At 39.1% G+C, this 14,678-nt stretch overlaps 1 long non-coding RNA gene across 1 annotated transcript; it reads right to left on the reverse strand.

Annotated features, from left to right (window-relative positions):
- Positions 1 to 1,529: 1,529 nt before the first annotated feature.
- On the reverse strand, positions 1,530 to 13,789 carry LOC122090565. The gene is made up of 2 exons (XR_006143673.1): positions 13,385 to 13,789; positions 1,530 to 1,996 (listed from the first exon to the last, which is right to left on the reverse strand). It is a non-coding gene; the product is annotated as an uncharacterized LOC122090565 (long non-coding RNA).
- Positions 13,790 to 14,678: the final 889 nt, after the last annotated feature.

Genomic DNA, 14,678 nt, shown 5'->3' on the forward strand with positions numbered 1-14,678 from the left:
CGGGGTCACATAATTGAGTGTCATCGAAATTTGACCTGTGATAAAAAAAATAAATAAAATGAATTTGGTAGCCTTGTGTGTTCCAAGTCCTATGTCTACCCATCTTTTATATTGCTTAAGGAATTTCAATGAATAATTCAGTCAATCGAGCACAATCCATTGTCATCCTTTCTTAGATCAATGAATTTTTTACTCCTATATTAATGACATTTTTTTTTGGGGGTGAAAAAGAATACTCGTTTGCATGTGTCTATGCCTAGACATATTAGGTGCGGAAAGACCATGTTGCCCTATGTTAAGATGCTCCTAGTTGCTCTCCATTGACCAGCACGCTAGCATGTACCTGCGCCTGAAATAACGTAGGGGGTGAATAGATTATGCTAGTGGATTTAATAACTCTTTGGATTTAAAGCACCCAATATGTGATTATAAAAAAAAATGCGAAATATAAAGAAAATAAGTACGATCACACAACATAAGAAATTTATAATGGTTCGACTCAATCCGAGTCTAGTCGACTCCCTACAGGTTTCACTTGTAAAGTATTCTACTAGCTCTTCCCTTTTTAGTACAGTAAGTAAGGAGGAAAACCTTTATAAACCCTTTTAAGGATAAGAGGATCCATACAATCTCTTTCAAGGATGAGAGGCTTCTTTCAATCTCTTTCAAGGATGAGAGAGTCCTTACAATCTTTTTCAAGGATTAGAGAGTCCTTATAATCTCTTAAGGATGAAAGGGTCGTTACAATCTCTTAAGGATAAGAATGTCCTACACACTTGTCTAAGTACGGTCTAGAACAATGTGTGAACAAGGTATCCAATCCTAAAGTTAACCCAACTCTTTGATAAAAACAAATTCAAAGTGGAATAGAAAGGTTTAGAGTTACCTCTTGTGTGGTGCGTGAATGAAATGCAATGTTATAAAAGAATACACCTTTGAAGTCTTTTTAAGGCTTGTAATGTAAATGCCAAGATGTAGATAAAAGCTTGTAAAGAACCTTAAGTTCTTCTTAAATGAAAAATAACGAACTTAAGTGATGGTATAGACCAATTTCACTTCAAATGCTCAAATAATACTCCTTCAAAATGTTAGGATTAATTGTTTATTAATGAGTAGCACTAGAGGTATTTACAGGTGTTATTAGGGAACTAAAATAGGTAGAAAATCTTATCCAAATGGTTATGTATTTTTTTTTTCAGTCGACCCCTAAGAGTGTCGTTCGACCCTCAAAACTAACCATTGAAAAATATAGCCATTGGACTAGCCGTTGGAAGGCAATCCAAGCAAATCAGTTGCCAGTCGATCGACCTCCACCTGTTGGGGTCGACCTGCACTTGTGGCTATTAACTTGTTGACGTTTCGGCCATAATCACTTTTGCAACCATTTTTGGGTTGATTTCAACTGAGAAGACTTCTAATGACCATAACTTGGTCATACAGACTCTGATTAGGCTGAATCCAAGTCCATTAATTCCATAATTCAAATTGAAGAGACCATATCTTGATACCAACTACCTAAATACCTAAAATGTCCTTTAACACAAAAATTCTATTTTTCATAGTAGATGAATGGGCTTTTTAAAGCCATTGTGTTCTTTATAGCTACAGATTTTGGTCCTTGCTAGAGTAACATGACTTAGGGTCATTCTAAGCATGATGCAAACTAAAGGATGCAATATGTAATGCATGATTATGAGATGCAGTGTAGTGCTTATGTATGGTGTGTGCACTATTACATTGAGCTACACTTAAGGTCTTCTATTCTTCTAGCAGTTGGTCCTCAACAGTCTTCACGTGGACCTTGCATGCTTGATACCTTCAATGTTCTTCAATTTATTTTAAACCTTGATACTTTGAGGTCTTGATACTATGAAATCTGATACCGTCTGATACCTTCTTCAAGTATTGATACCAACTTGTTACTACTCTTCATTTGATGACTTCAATCTTCGTTTCTTCCTTTTGTTCATCCAATTCGATCTTTGATATGAAGTCTCTACAAAACAACACTAGGAAAATTGTGAAATACCTTTATATGTTTGTTATCATCAAACCAATTGTGAGCATATCCCTAACAGTGCCAGTAGAGTAGTGTTATTTTGCCTTTTTATTTTTCATTGCGGAGAGAGTTCTCTAACCTGGTGGTGTGGAGAATAAACCAATCAAGGGAGAATCGTGATGGTTCATTAATAGGAATATGGAGGAGTAGTTGATTCTTCGGGACTAGGCTAAATCTATTTTTTCGAATTTGGATGTGTGTGTAGAAGGCAGCAAATCAAAATTTGGATGAGATCCATGAGAAAATCACAACAGGCCTCGATTGTTACACCCGTACCCTAACCCGATCTAATTTGAACTTTTGTGATAAATCTCGGACTAGAGATACGGAGTTCCAATGGTTTTGGCTCACAGTAGCTCATTGAAAGAAGGGAAGAGACGACCTCACTTGCTTGTGCATTTCATGCCAGTCTAACTGGAGAGGTTTCAAGCCTTCCAACCCCAAGCGGTAAGTGACCCAACACCTCTGTACCCCAGTCCTGGCACGTACCAAAATTGTCAAAATACCATGCACATGACCTAGGGCAACACCCCCTGGGATGGTCAAGTGGGGACAACAACCATTCAAGGTAGAACACTGCCTTGACCACCTAAAACAAGGTCACTGGAAATAGCCTGGGTAAGATTCGTTGGCATATTTTCGGTGGCCCATTGTACTGTTAAATGGGTTCTGATGCCCGTGGACCAACCACCCACATCGTGAACAGCCCCGAATGACCCCACACACTCTCCCACACCCTACCTCATGACTTTACTCCAAATGAGTCTAAAGAGGTGGGACCACATGTCCCAAATGACAAAATAACCTACTTGGACTAGATAAGGACCAACCAAATAGGCCCTAAGCATTTCATTTACTATAAATAGAAGAAGTGAGTTCATTTCTCACTTCTCACTTGTCCAAAAACGTGGAAAGGAGAGAAGAGAGGAGAGAACAGAAGAGAAGGAAGGATAAGAAGAAGGAGGAGAAGGGAGGAGCTTGACCTAGCTCCCAGCTTCACATCCCGTTGTTGGAACCTTACCAAAGGTAGGTGTTACATCCTCTACCACTCTCTTTCTTCATTTGGAGCTAGTGAATTGAGCAAGGGAGTGAATCATCAACTTGGAGCGGTAAGCCTCGACCCCGGCACCTCCCAAAAGTCAAGTGAGTGTACATTTCACCCTCCTATGTGATTTGTGAGCTCAAACCAAGATGGTGAGCTCCGGCAACACCTATGACAAAAAATGAAGTTAGGTTTTAATCTTTCGATCATCGTATCTCCCTAACGGCTCAGTGGAATTGGGATTTCTTTAGCTTAAAAACTCCATTGAGCAAATCCTGACGATCAGACTCGAGCCAGAAAGCCCCAAATCCTATGGCTCATTTCAAGGAATCCACCAAAAATAGCCTGGGAACCATCCCGTGGTCTAGTTTCGGTGAAGTCCAGGCTCTTAGGATGCCTTTTCCAAGGCCACCGGAAACACCACTAATATTTTCGGTGGATTTTTGTCTGTTTTCGGTGCATATTTCTAGTGACTTTCCTATGCTATCAAAATTTGACAGTACTTATACCCTTTGGGGGTAACCCCTATGGGTCCCCTCCGATGTTCCCGACACACATTAACACCCGATTACTCTTGTACCTAGAACAAAGACAAGCACGTACAGCGAGACCGATCGTGAGTTAATACTGGTTGATACACTTGGAACCCGATCCAAACCAAGTTACAACCAAGGTGAGGGATGTTTGACTTTTGTTTATTGAGTGTTTAATATTTTAGAATTTCTCACATCTGCTAGGAATTTATAAATGCTTATTTAATTATTGAAATGATCATATTGACAATTGTGGCATGTTATTTATATCAATTCATTATGTTATGAAATGTAGAAATTGGATACGAGATGTATGTTGAGATGTGAGATGTGTGATAGGATTAGGTGTGGCTGAGGTGGTTCCGATACCATGATCGCCGTGTGGATGTTGCATTCATGCATTGTGTATGTACATTAGAGTTAGATTTAGTCATGGATTGCACTTTGTGCCCGATGGTAATTCCAGTATCACGTAGCCCATACTCAAACTACTTGTATACTAGATAGGCTTGAAAATGGATGCGATGTGGCCGATGGGTGATTCCGATATCGTATTCCATACTAATTGTATCATTATGCAAGGCATGTAGGTATTGTTGTTAGGTAACATTCCATATGCTACATCCCCTTGCCAACAAGGGGCGAGGTGTTGGATAACTCAGTGGTGGTATATTCGATGAACCTTTTTGGAATGCCATACCCGTAGTATGATGTGATTGTTGCCGAAGGCAAGAATTAGTCCGGCGTGGCCGATGGTGATTCAAGTGTTGAGACTGCCAAGAGGGGGTTATCAGGGGTTTGCTGGGTGACCGATATAGCATTCTGGGACCGGCAGGCTCCTAATCATGACTAGGATTTGTATCGCTAGGTGACCGATGTGTGAGTTCCAGGACCAGTGATACAACCTAATGTGTCGTATAGCATGAACCTAACTTAGTTGCATTCTAGGTGGTTTAATAATCAAATTAATTGCATCATTCGCATCATGGACTATGTATTTATTTCCATATTTATGACATCATGATATATATGTGAATGTGTGTGCATGAACCCCACCCCTCCTTGACCTAGTTGGAAGCTCACCCCACCTATATGTTGCTTTTTAGATGATGATGCAGGTACCATAGCACCATTGGAGTGCAACTCTACTCCCTCCATACCCGAGTACGGAGTGACCAACTGGTGGATGCTAGAGGTTGAGGAGCACAACCAGGACTATGCCTATGACACCTGTGCCTATTCGGCACCTTGAGAGGCTTAGTGGCTTTTTGTTATTTTGACACCGAACTGTTTAATGGTATTCTTAATTGGACAATGATATGTAAGTCATGGATATGAAATTGAATAACTCGGTTATGGATATATATTAACATTAGATGTACCCCAATTCAATTATATTCCGCTATATTATATACGCTGATTCCACTGCAATTGTTTTTGTGATTAGTGTTATGTGGTTGTAATGTTAAGGTACTACTATCAGAGATCCTGGTAGAGATGTAAGAGGGGTAAGTGTCCTACTCACACCGTGGTAACCCATAACGGGAAGCAGGGTGTGACATCAATGACCATCTCTTTGCAAGAGAAGCGGATGCAAAGACAACCTACTTGAAAGCTCTTCACAAGCAAGAGAAACTTTGGGCAGAAAAATCTCAAATTAAATGGGTGAGGGAAGGGGATAGAAACCCTAAATTCTTCCACCTATAGCCTAAAGAAAAATGATGGTACACACTTTTCTCTAATCTGAATCAATTGGGTGAGAAAAGAGACGTCACTCCATCAATCCGAACCAACCCATTTGGAGGTTGAACCATCTATAGAGGAAATTATAAAAATGGTCTGGGATCTTGATCCAGAAAGCTCCCCTGGTCCTGATAGTTTTTCAAGTACATTTTTAGACGGGTTTGGAATATTGTAGAAGGAGATTTATAGGGTTGTTATCTATTTTTTTTAGAGTGGGAAAGATTCTGAAGGGCATGAATAATTATTTTATTAAGCTTATTCCTAAAGTTGTGGGAACGTCATCTTTAGACAAGTTTCGCCTTATTTGCATGGAAAATTTCTTCTGCAAGGTGATGTCCAAGATCTTAGCAAACATAGTGTCAGTGTTTCTTCCCAGACTAGTTTTAGAGGAACAAGGTGCCTTTCAGAAGGGCAAGATAATTTCTGCAAACGTAAGTCTTGCATTGGAGTTGGCAAATTTGATGCATTCTGCAGTAAGGGGTGGTAATATGGGAATCAAGCTTGATGTACAGAAATCTTATGATTCCTTGTCTTGGGAATTTTTATTTGCAACTCTTAGCAAGTTCGGGCTCTCCACTAAATGGCTCTCTTGGATCCAAGAAATTCTCTTGTTTTCAAGGATTTTAGTTCAGGTCAATGGAGGCCCCGTTGGTTTGTTTGGAGCAAGACGTGGACTTCACCAAGGTGACTCAATTTCCCCTATTCTATTTATATTAGCTTAGGAAGTGTTGTGTAGAGGGTTGAAAAAATCGGTAGAGGATGGAAATCTAAGGACACTTCTGGTTCCAAGAGGGGCGGTAACTCCATCCCACCTTTTATTTGCTGAAGATATTTTTATTTTTATGAATGCTTCAGTAAAGAAGGTAAGAAATCTTCACTCCTTTTTATCGAAGCATTAGGAATTTTCAAGGTAGCAATTTAATTTGGACAAGAGCAAAATATTCTTTGGGAAAGTGGCTCCACATAAGAAACAATTCATCAATGATTTTTTGGGAATTCAGTCTTCTAGGCTTCCAACAAGGTATTTAGGTGTGGAGATTTTTAAAGAGAGAATGGCAAAAAATCACCTTCTCCCATTGTTAGACAAAATAAAAAGTAGGATGACTGGCTGGAAAGGAAAGTTTCTATCGCTGGCAGGGCATATAAAGCTTATTCAATCGATGATCTCGGGTAATCCCATTCATAATTTTGTAGTTTATTGGTGGCCACAGACTATCATTAAAACTGTGGAAAGGTGGTTGAGAAACTTTATCTGGTCAAGTGAAATGGAGATGCAGAAGAAAATTATGGTAAAATGGGAAGATATTTGTAAGCCCAAGCAAGAGGGTGGGCTGGGTATCAGAATTAATAAAGCTTATCTGAGCAAGCTAGCCTGGAAGATTAAACATGAAGATTCAACCATAAGAAAATTTTTTAGAGTGGGGTATAAATCTTCAAAACATGAGGACAACTCTCTCAAAGTGGGGTATAAATCTTCAAAACATCAATATGGTTGGGTTTGAAGAGAGTGTGATAGTTTATGTCTAAAATGGAGCAATGGCCTGTAGGAAATGGGGACGAGATAAAATTCCAAACGGATCGATGGCTTGAGAATTCCTCATTGGCAGAGTCGTCAAATATGGAGCTGAATATGTTTAGAGGAATGAAAATGTAGGCCTCTGATTTATCTTTGAAGATAGGTGGTGTTTCTCTCCAGTTAATTCTATATTTTTTACAGAGATTTTTAAGAAGGCGAAAAAGATTGGTGTGTCTTCGATGGAGGATATTTGTCATTGGAGGCTTTCTACTTCAGGGACTTTCTTAATGCATTCAGCGTGGGAGGAGATAAGCTGCAAGAAACAAAAGGTGTCTTGGTTTTCTCTAATCTAGAAATCCAAAATGTATCCTCATCAAGATGCTTTTGGATGGAGATTAGCTCATAACAGATTACCGATAGATGACGAGATGCGTAGACATGGGGTGATGGTGATTTCTAGATGTTGTCTTTGTGGTCGAGCGAAAGAACTTACCACTCACTTATTCCTACAATGTGAGTATGTCAAGGCTATATGGAATTTGTTCTGTGATTTATTTGGTATTTGCTAGCCTTCTTTTGATAGGATGGATGATCTTTTTGTTGTAACCCGGCAGTCACTGAGAGGGGGGGTGAATCAGTGAGTCCAATTTCGATCCCCAAAAACTTGTCTAATGTCTGGCCAAGAAAAACCTGATATACCTGTCCAACCGATTGCCTGGGATGACTGGAAACTTGTACTGACAAGTTTGGTGCTCACACCTTCTCTCTCCTTGGCTTCTTGCTCTTAAAAGCAAATACATCCTTGCTTTCTTCTCTTCTTCCTTGGCTTTGAGTTAATGTACCATTAACACACTTCAACCACCTCTTTTACCTCCTTTAATGGCCTAAGAACATTTATCATCAATAATGTATGTTCATTCAAGGACCAACAAAGAGGGAAAGCTTCTCCTACCAAAACCGTAGTCTTCTTTCACTTAAAACCCATTTTTCTTGCTTCCATGGTGTAGGGCTTGAAAAAACGAAGAAGCTGCAACTTGGTTCACCCAAATCCGACTTAAAATGAGGGAGATATGACCTTTTGAAGTTGGAGCAATGAGATAGCCTGAAATAGAATCTTCGTAGGGATGGCGTAGGCTACACCGGCGGTATGCGCAACAGGGGCGAAATCTGACCGTAGATCTCATATAAAAGATCTTGTAATATAATCCGTCGGATTAAACCAACGGACAATAGATCCAAACCATTAAATTTGAATCTTGATGACGTCATCATGACGTAGGTACTGACATCGTCAGAAGTGTTGTCGATCTATGATTGGTTGCTTTTCCGGATTTTAAGGGAGCTTGTCTCCCACTCACAAAAGAGCATATCGACCGTTGGATCCGAATCCTCCATGATGCTTTAATCAGATTTCATGAGATCATTAAGATCGGAATCTTTTTTATACCTTCTATACACGCGCGAAACACCACAACATACCTTGATAAGGTGTAGCGCCAGTGCATCAAGAATTATGCACCTAACCAATCAAATTCTACGTGCAAGCGTCTATCTCGTCCATGTCAACGCAAAATCTCAGCAGCCTTTGGATGGGCATCAAGCCTACGTGGTCGAATCTTGGCCATCCATTTCACTTTCCTTTACTCCTCTTTATTACAATTAAGCCCGTGCCTCCATATGTTTCAGTGCTTAAAGACCCCTTGCAACTCAGACTTTCAAAATATTTAAATTACACAAAAGCCCCTCGAATTTCAAAAATAAATTCCAAAAAATCCACCCAACACCGAGAGCAACTGATGGATTTTCGGTTTGGATTTTCGAACCGACTTTACGGAAACACTTATAACTTTTTCATACGATATCTGATCGAGATGAAACGAAGTGCGTTGGAATCCTAACTAGATGCTCTACGACTTTTCAGAAGACTCAATAATCTGAATCATCCATGTAAAAAGACCAAGATGCCCCTACACATTTCCAATGACATATCTTTCTCATACGGAATCGGAACGTGATGAAATTAGAACCGTTGGAAATATTGTATTTTTGTCGTATTGTTACATGTAGAACACTTCCTTTAAAAAATTCATCTTCAATGTCGAAACTGCCATCGACTGCCACAAATGTCGTAACTTCTTCATATGGTATCGGAATGTGACGAAATCAAATGCACTGGACTAGGTAAATTACAATCTATCTTTTTCATGAAGAACCAATCTTCCAAAAATGTCATTTTTACTGCCAAAAATGCCCTCGATCATAAATAGGCCAATTTTGCCAGTTTTGACCCAGAAACCCGCACCACCTATTAATGATGTATTAAACCACTCCATGCATACCAAGCTGCTCTGTTATCACATCGGTGACACTGGACACTACCATGTCATCATTTTCATACACGTCACTCAAACTGGCCATGTCATCACCGCCACGTGGTCGAGTTGCCAACAAGGACAACCATAAAACAACACTTTTCTCTTAGTGGAAACGAAAAGCTAAAACTATTACTTTCTCAGTGGTGTGGCTATGTAGAGTAATCCTTATCCCTTATTTTGTTTGGATGAAGAGGAATGCAAGATGTCATGAAGGTGTAACCAAACATTATATGCAAATTTTTTCTATGGTAAAAGGTGAAATATGTATGATTTCCTCAGTTCATCTAGGAAAGCCTCTCCTAGTTTCTAAACTTTTATGTGCTAGAAGAATGGGCATTCCTCGCATGGTGTGCAGGAGGAGGGAGATTATTGTGTAGGAGAAGGGAGATTATTGAAGTATTTTGATGTGCTCCTTTCCCAGGCTAGGTAAAGTTGAAATGGATGGTTGCTCATTGGGTGACCTAGAGAAGGCAGGGGTGGGTGGTATTTTAGAAATGAGAGAGCAGAGGGCTTTTGAATTTTAGAGAATTCATTTGTGTAAACACGAGTTTTAGAGCATAATTTTTTGTGATTATTTATGGTCTTGAGTATGTTAATGCACAGGGATTCTAGAAATTGTGGATAGAATGTGATTTTGTAGCAGTGGTGATCCTTATTTCTAAAGAATTGGTTCCTTGGTACATTCATTAAATATGGAGGGGATTGCTTCCTTTCATGACTCACAGCTATCTGGAAGCGAACTCCATTGCAAATTTCCTGGCAAAATCAGCAAGCAAGACTCGAAACTTCAATGCCAGTCATTGAGTGGCCAAGATTGGTTTCTATGGATAAGGAGATGGAGGTTGTAGGGCGTCCAAGATATTGATTTCTATAATTAAAGTTTTTTTCCTTTTGTTAGGCTGGGGGATAAGGGCCCTTACCTGCTGATGGCAATGTCGAAGGTGGGTTAGTTTTTTCCGTTTCTCTCAATCTATTTTCTATAATTGTGTTTAGTTAAGCTCTATGTATATTTTTCTACAGATTATTGAATACAAATGAATTTATAGCAAAAAGAAAAAAGGGTGAGTATGTAGTGGAATATATGAGTCCTTCCACAAGGCAATGCCAGTTGTTGAGCAGCTAGAGTTGTTAGAGTATATTCCGAATGTGCTTGAAGTTGTGGATGGATTGAAGCTAGAATCTTTGCATGGGGTCTTAGATATTGAATGTGTGTGAGACCTTGATCCGGACAACTCCCCAGGTCTTGACGGTTTCCCAGGTGCTTTCTACAGGAAGTGTTGAGATGGATAGCTCAAGATGTGTGCGATGTTGTTCAATCCATTTCAAGTTTGGGATATATTCCAAAAGGCTTGAATAACAACTTCTTGGTTTTGATTCCCAAGATTTGTGGAGAGATGTCTCTAGACAAGTTCAGACCGTTGTGCATGGGAAATTTCTATTGAAAGTTGCTTTCGAAATTATGGCAATGAAGCTCGATTCCCTCTTGTTGAGAATTATTTTTGAAGAACAAGTAGCATTTCAAAAAGGAAAGTTGATTTAGTTGAACATTAGCTTGGCATCTAAACTGGAAAACTTGATGTTCTCTACAACCAGAGACAATGGTATTGGAATCAAAATAGACATTAAAAAACGAATATAGTACCATTTCCTAGAGTTTTCTATTCCATGTGCTAAGGAAATACATCTTCCCGGAAAAGTGGATCACTTGGCTTCACTAATTACATTTGACGACTAGAATCATGTTTTGAAGACAAGGAGACTACAAGGTCCCTTGTCCCCTTTCGAGTTTCAACCAAAATGAAGTAAGCCAAAGGGGCAAAACAAAGTTTGAAAATCAAGGTATCTGAGAGGACAATGGAAGTGTGCATGCCAACACATGGATAGTTGAAAGTACAAGGTTATGTGAACATACATGGGAGTTTGTTAAATTGAGTTTGGACTTTGATTTGAGACCAATCTAGACATGAGATTTCTATCCCATGATCAAAATAATCCTGTCATCCTGCTAGTTGGTTAAAATGGCATGGGCAGACTACATAAGCTTTTTATTATGGGCTATGAAATGGTGATCTGCCCCTAGGACTTAAAAATATAAATAAACAACCACACATATATGAAATAAGATATAGTTGTAAATGAACTACCAATAAACAACAGCAATAACAACCAAAACACAGTCTTATCCCAACTTAATGAACTACCAATAGACATAAGTAATTAAATTGAAAAATAGGATACCTAAGCAAGTTCTGTCATTTAACCTACAATCAATAGAGTCAAACAAGCAAACATACCCAACTCAAAGGGTTAATCCAATCAAAATCTGACCAATCTTTATATTGACTCACTTATTTCTGTGGAATCCATGAACTCATACCATAACCACCCATGATTAATGACTGTAGTCTCAAATTCAAACAAATTAAACCTCACCCCAACTTGAAAAACATTGTTCGGTATATTGTATGTAGCTTAGACACTTCCCTTGGGCACTTCATACTAAAGTTACCCTAATTTTAAAGATGAATGAGGAGATCTGCAAGCAGGATGTTCTTTCAAGGCTGCCTCTTTTTCCTCCCAATGCCCAACAATCTTATTTTGGCCTATGTCGCCACTGCTACTACTATCATTTTCGTCTCTTTTTCTGTGGCCAACATTGACATCTGTCGAATAGTGGTCATTGATCATCAATGTACAAGTAACGGCAATCTTGGCCAAACAATCTAATAGTCTTAATCGGCACTTAGACGACATGTCGGATGCCATAGTGCTTATCCATGTAATGGTCAAGCTAATAGAAACGAAACATAAAGTTGGGTCACAGTTGGTACTGGTTGACAAAAGAACTCCACCCCCTAATGAGCACATAGCTTTGCATAGATTCCCAAAACTCAAATTTCATATCCCATGCAATGTTTTGGTGATAAAAAAACACAAGGGTGGCCTTCTTGTAATTGTCTTTGGCAATCTTTAGGCGAGAAAAGTATGTCTTTGCAATCTTTCTCAGGATGAGAAGCCCATTGAGATTGTTCATGTTGGTTTGGAACAACATTTTCTCGAACAACAGTTCTATTAGCCCTAGTGCAATTGTGTTACTTGAGATTGTGCTTGAAGGGTGTGACTGCTCATTTGATTCTGATCTTTAGTACAAGATGGAGAGAGTGTTGAAGATGAGAATGATAATGATGATAAAGAACCGGTGCTTGGTGAAGCTTTGGCTGTTGTGTATATTTCCATTATTGCTCGCGTCCTCGATGCTTTTTATTCTTCTCATCCTCCAAATTCATATAAGAAATATCACATAGATCAAGTATAAATTTTAGGGATTAGAAGGTAGGACTAGAACATACTCATCTTCCTAAGTAGTTGTCGCATACTTGGCTCAACTGGTCAGACAACCCAGCATGATTTGTTTGTAACTAGTTTTAACGTTGGACCAATGCACCAGGTTTCGGGACTAAACCCTATTAATTGAAAGGGCAGTGGAACTCTTTCCATCCCTGTGGTTCCTGTGTCGGCGTGCTAGAGCACCTTCAATGCATGCTGGAGGAGGCACTGCGGCCTTTTCGAACCTGCATGTGTCTAGGCGTAGGGAACGACATTCTGATAGGGTTCTTTTTCCCTAATTTAAATCAAGTTGTTCAAGGAATTAGTTAAGGAGTATCCAGTACTCAAAGGTTCCAGTGTTATTGTCTTTGTTGTTGTCCATTTGGATTGCTTGCTTCTTGAACTCAGGTGGATTTTTTTTTTCTCTTTTTCCTTGATCATGTGGGCCGCATTTGGATATTCGCCGCAAAAAACTCCACTTACCATGGGAAATTCGCTCTATAAACAACATAATTTCTTGGTCATGTCGACCATATTTAGATATATCATTTTCCATTACGATTGGTATGGCGGTGTGAAAGATTCCCATGTACATGAGAAATCCACTCCCAAAACAAAATAATTCTGAATTTCCACCCTGATTATTAGTTCTTAAAAACCTATCTATATGTGAATAAGCATATTTCTAGGCCTAAGTATTTTGTTCCCATACAATTATCCTTAGGAAGTTAGTCAGTGACATAAAATACTCATGTAAAGCAACTGCTAAAGAGGGAGAACTCAACATACCTAGTTTTCTCCCTTGTTTTATTGCCATTCTCTCCACCTTGATTTCTTAAGACAGCTACAAGAGTCCCTCTTCTTGGATTCAACAACATTAACATTTCTATCTTCCTCTTCACTTGGCCTCCTCACCTGTGTCACCCTTATCCTCCAAATGGGACCTCCCCATGAAGGCAGCTTTAAACCATACTGATCTACTCCTGAGGACCCACTTTCTTTGGTGATCATCTTACATTTTTTAATGGCTACCTCTCCTTTCATCTCTCCCGACAAACCATTTGCATCTGATGACTCAAGCTGGAGGGTATTCTCTTGAAGAACGCTTTTATTTGACAACTCGCTTTCTATGGCTGGTGATTTGTTGTAAGCTATGAAGCTGAGTTCTTGGATGGGATTTGGGTGGTAGCCATGATAGAGACATAGCAAGAATGGAAAAGAGCCTGAAAGAGTAATAAGGAGACCTAGATGTATGCAATATGCATAATATCTTGAAGTAACGTACTAATACAGTGTTAGTTATAGTACATTTATTATAATATTGCCGTTTCTCTGGCAAAAACTATATGGAAAGTGGACAAGAATTATAAGGTATTGTGTAGAAGCGCTAACTTTGATGCTTATGTGATAATGATGAATTGATGTACGCGTGATAGGAAACCAATAAACGTTACTAAGCATACCTTCTTTCTTCTATCTTGCCCCCATTGGTGGTTGAAGTTTTTCTCATCTAGCGTGTAGTGTAGTGAAATGAATCTCATTATTGATGCTTATATAATTAGTGGGAGAAGGATGGGTATACCGCCCGTGTCCAATAAGTTAGTGGGCAAAACCAATGGGATGTGGGATGGGTATCATATAGCAAGGACATGGGGGTTATTTCAAATGGATAAAGAGAGAGATAGACAGGGGAATTTAGCTTACGGTACGCCAGCAGTGTGCCCACCCTAATCCATAAAGTGGATTAGGTTTCATCCCTCCAACGAAGTAATGCAATTAAGGTAATACAATTTATGGAGTAATGCAATTAAGATAATCTACAATTACTGTTTCTATAAGTACCATTTTTCCTCTAAGAAGTCATTTGTATTAAAAACTGGGAAAAAGAAATAAAAGCTAGGTCCAAATAGATAACCACAAACAATTAACAAAATGGAGGGTTTAAAAAAACTAGGATCACTCCCCTAACTTCGGCATGGCCATCAGCAGGGGAGAAAATCCACTACCCCATCAAAATATAACTATGAGAATTGAAATCTTGAACGACTTTTAGCATCCATCCTAAGCTCTATCCTGAATTGAG

The sequence above is a fragment of the Macadamia integrifolia genome, chromosome 10 (assembly GCF_013358625.1).
Source record: "Macadamia integrifolia cultivar HAES 741 chromosome 10, SCU_Mint_v3, whole genome shotgun sequence".
NCBI classification, from domain to species: Eukaryota; Viridiplantae; Streptophyta; class Magnoliopsida; order Proteales; family Proteaceae; genus Macadamia; species Macadamia integrifolia.